This window comes from Lactuca saligna, chromosome 2 (genome assembly GCF_052625555.1).
Source record: "Lactuca saligna cultivar CGN05327 chromosome 2, ASM5262555v1, whole genome shotgun sequence".
NCBI lineage: Eukaryota > Viridiplantae > Streptophyta > Magnoliopsida > Asterales > Asteraceae > Lactuca > Lactuca saligna.
The window spans coordinates 84,835,928-84,846,767 of record NC_136418.1 but is presented as its reverse complement, the minus strand read 5'-3'; the positions used below and the strand labels follow the sequence as shown (position 1 = coordinate 84,846,767).

Here is a 10,840-nt window from a genome sequence, read left to right as displayed (position 1 = left end):
CCCCTCAAACATGGGGAGTAAACTCATTTTTACATGTTTAGAAGCCATAGAACTCGACCAATAGCCTTGGAATAAATCCTAGAATCATCTAAAAATAGTTTGGGGACCTTAAACATGTCAAACACCCTCCATTTAGGAGTTTACGGCCAAAGCTTCCCAAGAAATAGCTCCAGGGTCGTAAACTCATAAAAACATGTAGAAAGGTGCCCTAAATTCATACCAAGGCTTAAGACTTAAATTAGGGGCTTGTCCTTTTGGGTTAGATCAATTAAACTCAATAAAATGAAGGAGTAAAGGGAGTTTACGGCCCATACAAGTGTCAAGGCCATAAACACCCCAAAATACCCCCAAATGATAGTTTTAATTCCCCAAAACATGCCCCCCAAATGGCCTTAGACTACTTTTACAAAATGCTAGGAATGATATAAGGGCTTAAAACTTCATTTAATCCATGATATGAGAGTTTACAGCCCTAAAATCCCATAGGAGTGTCCCTAGGCCGTAAACTCCTATAAGATGCCCTTAGAAGCCTTAAACCCACTCATGCCTTTTTGGAAATGTACTTAGAAAAATTCCATGAACAAGTAGAAGCCTTAAAACACACTAGAACCCATCACCATGAGTTTACGGCTGTAAACTCATGGTGAGAGGTCCCTGGGCCATAAACACAACTTTGGAAATTTACTCTCGGAGAGTAACTCCATTCCTAAGCCATACACACCCTTAGACGCTACCCGGGACACCCAAACACTTAACCAAAGTGTTTTCCGCTCCTTTAAGTGCGTATACTTGTTTAATTAGTATTAAATATATACTAATTGTATGTGAACATATGTTATCATATGTTAAATAGGTCATAGAGTGTGTTCGAGTCCTTACGTGACACCAAACACCCAAACGGCACCTTCGTCGAACCTACTTACACCAGGTGAGTTCATACCCCTGAATGAACCTTTTAATGTTTTTACATGTTTTATAGGGGGGAATACAAGTTAAACATGCCAGTTATCATATCAATCATATGTGATTGATAACCCGCATGCACAAGATTTAACCACACTATACACTGTTTTACCGAGTAGGACACTATAATGGTTTTCAATTGTTTCAAAACTCTTACTTATAGTGTTTTATCTAAATTCATTCTAGACTGGTTTATGAAAGATTTCCAAAGGTTTTCAAACATATTTTTACAAAAGAATACAAATTGTGATTTTCCCCAAGTATAAAGGTTTTTCATCAAAGTTTCCCTTTCACGACGTATACTTTTACTTGTTAGATATCGCTGTTTAGCTTTCATGTATTTTAAATTCCTACTCGATAACGCTTTCACTTCGTGATGCGTTTATACCTGTTATTGTCTCTATTTCACTTATACTTGTAGTTGCTTATACCTGATAGACGCTCTTACTTCACTTATGTCGTCTCTACTTCGTGATACGCTTATACTTGTTCGACACTCCTACTTCACTTGCAACCGCTCCTACTTCACTTGTTAGACACTCCTACTTCACAAGAATCACTTTTACTTGATACACACTCAGTCGTAGTTATATGTATGTCTGTGCTTATATAGATACATATAAGTAATGACTGAAAGAATTGGGAAGGTTCGTCCGCCCTATTTCCTTTTCTTCGTCGAGATGTGGTCTGGTGGGATCGGATGGCCGTCCGAAGGTCGTTTGGTTCATTAGTTATATACTATGTATATGAGTATGGGCGTACAGGAATTCTCTAGTCAGTTCAGTTAAGAGTCTCTACCTCTAGTCTACACTTACATTAGAAACACACTACCCACTATTCGGAAGTCTCTACCTCTAGTTCAACACATACACACTACCCACTATTTGGAAGTCTCTACCCACTATTTGGGATGCATCTTCAGGACACGGCCTTATCCGTTGTCTAGTTGGTAACCAGAATCTCCTGTAGGGAGAGCGGACATTGTGTGTATAGATCTATACGGGATTGACAACCCCGCACCCAGACAGCTAGCTACAGTCCCAGCCTACCAAGCCAACGGGTGACAAATGTCATAGTTTGGACGCTTGTAGGGCGTCTGGTACTCTAGTCAGTATGGTTACGAGTATCCCGGGTTACCTTATAATTCATTGGCCTTAAGGTAACGGTATTTCGCCAGCAATTTACACTGTATGCTGGTAATTCATTTTCAGAGTCACACAGTTTTGACCTTACAAGACGTATCCTTCATTTGATACTGTCTGGGGTCTATTTTCTCTGTTTTTACCTTACAAGACATATCCTTCATTTGATATTGTCTGGGGTCTGTTTTCTCTGTTTTGACCTTACAAGACGTATCCTTCACTTGATACAATCTGGGGTCTGTTTTCTCTGTTTTGACCTTACAAGACGTATCTTTCATTTGATACTGTCTGGGGTCCGTTTTCTCTGTTTTGACCTTACAAGACGTATCTTTCATTTGATATTGTATGGGGTATGTTTTTCACTGTGTTAGACCTTACCAGCTGTACCTTTCATTTGGTACCTTCTGGGGTATGAGTCTCTACTTGTTAGACTGAACCAGGCACGTCGTTAGTTCGATACTCTCCTGGAGTCTATGATTGCTTTGCCTTAGTCAGTAGTCCTCACTGCTGAGGCATATGTTATTTCCCTGTTGTCTCTTGCTTTCCTTAATAATCAAGTTCAGTATTTTGATAATAATAGCAATTAAGGGAAAACCAATTTTTACCACATAACACTGACCAGTCTTGGTAGAAGGCTGCTTTTATTAAAGAAAATATAGGATTTTCTGGAAAGAACTCTAATGCACTGTAAACACTTAAACTACTACTTTATAAAGTTATTTGACAGAATGACACTAAATACTTATGAACTCACCAGCATTTGTAAAAATGTTGATACTCGCTTTTCAAATAACTTGTATTCTCAGGTTAGCATTAGACAGGTACACCCTCGGAGCTGTTGATGAAGATGGCTTAGTACCTTGCTGTACTTTATATATATTTGCATGTATTACTTTGATACCTTGTAATTTAACCATGTAAAATTATTACTATTAATGCAATGTTTTGTTGTAATTTGATTACTATAATGCATGTGTTGTGATACTTGACATGACGTCATCCACCCCAGAACGTTTCCGCCGTTCCGGTTTTGGGGTGTGACAATGTTCGTATACATAAAGACTAGAAGTTTACCCTTTCGTTTTGAGCAATTAATGCGTGTATAGTCATGAGGCATACATTTGATTTAGTCAACTTTAATGTATTCAATTACGCCTTTTATCATATACATCTTGTTTTTATTTTGAAATCTACTATAAACAAGTGATCCTTACTTACATTTGTGCTTTCGTTCTAAATTCGGAAACTTGATTTAAAATGCAAGTTTCATTGTATTTTTCCTTATAATTAATACACAAGGTGAATACCTGCGTTCTTATCATTTTCTATATCTAGAAAAATATATGTGAAGGAGATGTTTTCTTATGTCTCTTCTTTTATTTAAATACAACAAAAGTTTTGAATTTTACGATTATCTATTCTTTAAATGATTGATTTTGTAGAAAACCTAAATTAAGAATGCACTATTTTCAATGATCGATATTTTTACACCTTTCTTAAAATAGCATTCTACTTTGTAATTTTCAGTGATTTCCTAAACTCTCAACCTTGTTTCCATATATGTTCTGACTCGTATGCTTGAGTTTGTCCTGACATAAACAATCATAATTTTTTTTCAAAAGAGTAATCAAAATATTTATGTATAAATTCCCTTATTGATGACTTAAACCTTTAACCTCAATTAATCTTTATATTATTTTACCACTTCGTTGGATTGCCACACATGTATCTTCGTTATTTTGGAATTACTACACATTTTGATGATAGTGAGATTAATTATCATTTCTAAACACACATTTTGATAACAGTGAGATTTTTATCACTTCTAAACACTTAAAATGCTAACTACACAATGTGATCTAATTTATCATAAACATTCATCTCTTCCATTTGCAAAAATGACTCTTTAAATATATTATTCTTCGGATAATGTTTTATTATTGTAAGAGTAACTGTAGTAGTAATTATAGCCTCGGAGATCCTCAATCATTTCGTAATTCATTTTGTAAACGACACTTAAAATAGCCTTTACATTTGAGATGTACCAAAACTTCATTGCCTACCCTTAGTACGTATTTTTAGTAACTTACCATCGATCGCTTCCCTTTCATTCGTGCTACCCCTACTTATTTCGGAATATATCTTTTCCAAATGTAATAGCCAACCTGGAAGTGAACAAATTGTTCCTAATCTCTTCTTTATCAAGCGACAAATTTACACTTAGTGCTAATTTAGAACGCGACTTAAGGATCAATGCGGATTTAACGCTCAGTGCAGTTAGTGCTTCAGCAAAACTTATAGCTCTCTTAATTCAGATAATATCTATCTAGATGATCTTTTTCGACTAGGTCGCCATGTTTGGATCATGATTTCCATGATCCTAATTTCTCGTAATCTAAATTGTAGAACTCGAATTAAGGAAACATTAATTTGACTATAGCTAAAGAATTGGGTTCTTCCTTTGAGGAAATAAACCCGAAATAATCAAAGAACACTGCAAGTCACCACCTCTCCAGATATACAATTGTAATCGGCTGAGTTCTAATAGAATACGTCACGAATTGAATTTCGGGATGAAATTCTTTAAACCAGGGGAGACTGTGACAACCGTCAAAATTCGAGTCGGTTCTAGATTTGACTAAACTTAGTTGCACGTATAGGCACGACACCTACTAGACTTAGTAACTAGAAGTTAAGATATAACCTATTAGAAACTTGGAAACAATTAGAAACAATGGATAATGATCTTGGATTTCACATTGGTATGTGAATTCTACAACTACTTAACTGTAGTGACTATCCATATTCGGGTTACTCTTTGACTCGAACAACATTTCATGAATCATATACACACATCATGCACTTGACCTAGAAGTAGAAGTTAGTTCAAAGTCTCATAGAAACTTAAGTCAAAGTTGAAGACTAGGACTAGTATACTTGATTCCTCAATTTCGCTTGAATCTCGGAATCACTACGTAGAATGCCAATAAACCGATAAAAATAAATTACAAACATTATTTATAACTATAAAAGAGTTATGATACCATAAGATAATTTGAAGTCTCAAATATTCAATTTATTTTGATATTCAAAGCTTATTAAACTCCAAAACACTAAAAGCCATAAAAACTCATATTTATAAACTTTAACCTTAAAAATTTCTATAAAAATAATTATGAAACTTATAATATGATCGTATAATAATAAAAATTATGAGAATGCATTTAAGAAAAATAAAATTTAAGTCATTAGTATTTAACCTTATTTTCTATACAAAAATAAAATCAAGGTTTTGTGAATGAAAATTAAAATAACGTGCATATTTTATAAAAACTTGATATTTTTATAAAATAAAGTTACAATTTTATAAAATTTAAGAGAGGGAGACCCTCTCCCCACTCCAAAGTCGGACTCCCTCCTCCCAAGATGCCTCTCCTCTTCCCAACACAAAATGATTCTTCTCCTCTCTCACACTCCATCTTCCCTCATTTTCTCTCATTTCTCTCTCACACTCTCACACAGATTTTCTCTCTTCCTCCCACTATGAACCACGGAACTTTTACAGCCAACATGTCCAAGAACACTCAAGATACTCAAAATCTTCATCATCTAGTGGTGTTCATTAAGGTAGAACAAGATTTCCTTTCATTTTCCTTCAAGTTTTCATGGATTTTCTTGCATTTCTTTGTTCTTCTACACCATTCGAATGAAAGATCATGAACACATAAACATACACACACACAAACTCACGGTTTTGATGATGATGGTGGTAGGAGTTCACCCAAAAACAACATGCATGTTGTTAATGGTGAAATCCAAGGACCTAAACCTAAGTCAAGATCATGAAAATGCACTTTTCTACAAGTTTTGGTGGAAAATCACCACATGCACTCTAAGTTTTCATTCAAAAAAGATTTTTGAACATTTCAAACTCATTAATGATCTTTAAACCAACATGCATGTGATGATCTTCAAGCTTAGATGCTAGATCATCAAAGTATGTTGTTAAAAGCTTTCAAATATGTTCATGAAGGATTTATTTCCAAATAAATATCTAAAACTCATTTTCTGACCAAATCCGATTTTTCCCAGATTCCCATCAACAAAATAAGATGCTCTGTAAATTTCCAGAAAATAATTCATTTCTCTCGAATTATTATAATTATTGCAACAAAATAGAGCAATAAATCATATAAAATACTTTCTGAGGTTCATAAATCCTAGGTAAATTAGTGGATGACCCCTATACTATATAATGACTTCACATTAAATTTCATCTATTTTTGTTACTTTTTAAGATGTTCTTGAAATTTCTTTTTGTTTGGCTTCAATAAATCATAAAACCACTTTAGAGAAGGTGAACGGGGAACCTATCAATTTTCGTAGCTTATAATCTCTGTGGAAGACTTAGAAAAATATTTTCAGAATTTTTCATAATGTATTCCTATTTTTCTCCGATTTTTGTATTTATAATGGACTAAAAACAGGAAAAACAGTTTACTCATCCAAAAATTATGAAAATATTTCAGAACACCTTATAGTACATTAGGAGGCTACATAAAAAATTTTATAATTTTTCTCTTCTGTATACTATTTTACTCCTATTTTCTAAGATTAAATACACTTAAATACACAAAATCGGATTCCAGTAGATAAAAACCACCTTTAGGATTTTTCCCAGATTAATTACACTATAAATGAACTTTAAAAGAATTTTGGTAATTTACTTTGACAGTTTAATAATTATTCCCCAATTAATGATTATTTAAGAGAATAAAACAAAGAAAAATAGATAGACTAATTGAAAAATATCTTTTATATTTTTCACAGCTTCTGCATGTATAATAACAGTTATAAAAAACATTTGGGCAATTTTAGAAACTCGTTTCTTTTTATTTAAATTTTTATTACAATAAATGCACAAAAATCATAAAATTCGGATAAACAGTTTAGAAACTCATTTTTATATTTTTCACAGAATAAGTATGTGTAATAACACTTGTAACAAACTTTTGGTGAATTTTTGAAACTGTTACCTATTTATTTCTATTTTAGTAGAATAAATACACAAATATTGAAAAATTGTATTAAACATTTTGAAAACACATATTAATATTTTTCCTAGATTATGTACACTGTAACATAGTCACACAAAAATTATAAGAGTTTTTCATGATAATTTACTATTTTTCCATGATTTTATGATTATTCATGGAATTAAATGGTGAAAAATAGTTAGAAAAGTCAAAAATTCAAGAAAATTTATCTTAAGGTCTTTGACTTCAATTAAAACTGAAATGCAAACTTTAGGAAATTTTAGAACTAAATTGATTTAGTTTTTGAATATTTAATCATTGGAACACCTCTAAAATGTTAAATATTAACATTTCAATAATGGAAATTTTTCCACTCAAATTGTTATATAACAATTGATTCATTGAAACTTAATTTCCACAAAAAAATGTTTGTAACTTATCAATATTAAATTTTAACACATTATTGGCATAATTCTATTGTAGTAGTAAGTATACTACTATTAGATTTCGATTAGAGACTCATTAGTGTGTAACATCATTGTAGGAAAACAATAGTGGTACCAGTGGAGCGTAGATCAATGCACCATTTGCATCATCTCAAAGCATAGTGAGTATTCACGCACTCCCCTATTTTCGGTTTTTAAATGTTTTGGGGTGGAAAAGCATGTCCTAAACTATTTATATTCGTTGTATTTATTTGACTCGTATAAACTTTGTTGCTATATTTTGCATATAGTGAGTATTCACGCACTCCCCTATTTTCGGTTTTTAAATGTTTTGGGGTGGAAAATCATGTCCTAAACTATTTATATTCGTTGTATTTATTTGACTTGTATAAACTTGGTTGCTATATTTTGCATATAGTGAGTATTCACGCACTCCCTTATTTTCAGTTTTTATGTTTTGGGGTGGAAAAGCATGTCCAGAAAAACTATTATTTGCATGTTCTATTTAAATTGATTTGTATCAAACACAATTGCTATTATATTGCTATGTCTCTCTATGTATGTCTATGCAACACGGAACATGAGAACTTATCATACTAAGGCCCTTCCCTTATCTCTAACCATTAACTCTTTGAGCCAATGGTCATTCTGGATAGCGCTATTAGGAATTGACAACTCTTCACTCGCCCTATTGCTGGAGTGCATGATACCATATTCATCTATGGAACGATAAGCATAGATCTTGATAGGGCTTCAGTCATAGGTTTGGTTGAGACTCATTGTTTTCTCATACACATACAAACTCGTTTCTCGTTATAGCAATAAACTTGTTATCAATAATAGCAATCAACTTTGTTTTTCATTATAGCAATGAACTTTGTTTCTCATTACAACAACGAACTTTTATTACTGAAAACTTATATACATGTTTTAGCAATGAAATTGTTTGCTCCTTGTAGCAATGAAATTGATTGCTCATTTTAGCAATGAAACTTGTTTACTCGTTTGAGTAACGAACTTTATCTTCCATGAGAATATGAACGTTGCATCTTATTCGGGCAACATACTTTATCTCTCATGATGACAAAGAACTTTGTTTTTACAAACTTATTTACTCCTTTTAACAATATACTTTTATTATTGGAAACTTTTATCAAAACTTTGATTTCAATTCATGAACCAATATTATTTTGTTAAACTTGTGAGTACTCACCAACTATTTTTATAGTTGACGCTCATTTTACATGCTTTTTCAGGAATCACCGAGTAAGTGGCACTTAGGGACGCTTCACTTTTAGGAGCATTCGCATATGTTGTATTTCAATTTACATTGTAATTTCTTTTAAAATTTGTTCAAACCCATTTTAAATTTGTAATGATTTTTAATACTATGGTTGGTGTTATCTTTTAACTTTTGCTATGAAACCCTTTATACTGCCACGCCTCGTGTTTCCGCTTTAGCGGGGTGTGGCATATATATATTTTTAACTTATAATATTATAAAGTATAAGGGTTGAATTTTAACTTTTAAAATTCTAAGGGCTAACTTGGAATTAAAGTATTCATAAGTGAAAACTTTTCAAATTCCAAAACTTGAGGGCAAGTTTTGAAACTATTCAAAACTAATTAATTCCATAACTTATGTGTTTAAAGTAGTTTTAATCCAAAAACTCTTCAAGTTCCATAACTTGAGGACAAGTTATTGAAGACTTTAAACGAATAAAAGAATTAACTTTTCTTTATTTTATAACTTATGGAATTAATTAAGGTTACATTTTTTTTATTTAATGAAGAGACTCTTGGTCCTTCATAACTTGAGGAGAAGTTATGAAGTCATAAAACCATTTAATTAGAACTAGACTCTTCATTTTGTAACCTTTGCCAACTTTTATGAGTTTTATGAAACTTAAATGTGACTTTTCATATAACTTGAGGACAAGTTACAAAAAACCCATTTTAGAATCAACTCTTAGATTAATTTGGATTGAAAACAACTATTTCACTCAACTTTTCTATTAATCTAAGCAACTCATAAGAACAAGATAATTCAAATCAAACTTTTTCATGTAATTAGTCTAAACCTTAAACTAATACAAAACATGAATCCATTGACAATTATCTTTGAAATCGGATTAGCATGAACATTATCACATCAAAAACAAGTTTATAAGTCCAACAACATCTTAGGGTAATGTTCCTAGTCCAATTCCAGCCAAAAAAAGTCGAATTTATGTTGTCTGGGGTTTCAACTCATCGAGTGCACGAACCAACTCGGCGAGTTGGATGCTTTTTGCCTTGGACTCGGCGAGTCTGCTGGGCAGACAGCATCAAAACTTGATTTTTTAGCTACTTTTGCAAGTATAATAAGAAAACAAGCCTAGGCTCTGATACCACTGTTGGGTTTTGAGCATTCTAACACTCCTAAGTGTACATGCAACCCTAAATACCTTGGATCTATGTTTTCTCTATTATACATGAAAATATGAACATCCAAGGTATTATCCTAATCTAGCATACAAAACAATGAATATAACAAGATAGAATACATACCTCTTTGATGTAGAATGCCTCCATGAAGCTTGAGTGCCTAGTGCCTCAAGTGTGACACCTCAAATGGTTTACACAACACCAAATACACTTGGAATAACTTGAGAGAAATCTACACTTCATGAAATTGGCTAGCCCTTTCTTACTCTCTCTAGTGGCCGATTTTGGTCAAGAATAAGATGCATATATAGTTAGGGTTACACCATGTAAACCCTAATTAACATGGCCTTTCATTTCCATGATCCATGGGTACAAAAACACCATGGAGCATCCATGGAGCATCATATGGGTTTTATCCCAACTAGATAATCCATGGAGCATTAGCCCACTATATAAGTATGGATGATTTACACAATCAACCCATATATTTAATTAGTCTTATTTTGATCACTTAATTAATCCTAGATTAATTCTTGATCAATACTAATTAAATAATTTTATTATTCTTATTATTAATATACTAGAACTTATAATATATTAATAACCATAAGTGTCTTATTTCTCTCATTATAGTCTATCCAAATGCATGATGCCATGCAACCCAAATGGACCATGCCGGGTCGGGTCAAGTCTTACCAATTATAGTTATGGACTTAGACATTAATCCAACAGATCTATCATAAAGAGTTGTTTTTATGGATGAATCATGAGGTGATATATAACTAAGGAAGATATTGTTGAGCATCAGCCCTACCAGTTGATCTAA

General features: G+C 32.6%; 1 long non-coding RNA gene across 1 annotated transcript; it reads left to right on the top strand.

The window, feature by feature from the left end:
• The first annotated feature begins 5,605 nt into the window (after window positions 1–5,605).
• LOC145028924 (uncharacterized) lies at window positions 5,606–8,947 on the top strand. The gene is made up of 3 exons (XR_013676264.1): window positions 5,606–5,732; window positions 7,686–7,748; window positions 8,844–8,947. It is a non-coding gene; the product is annotated as an uncharacterized LOC145028924 (long non-coding RNA).
• The last annotated feature ends 1,893 nt before the right edge of the window (window positions 8,948–10,840 follow it).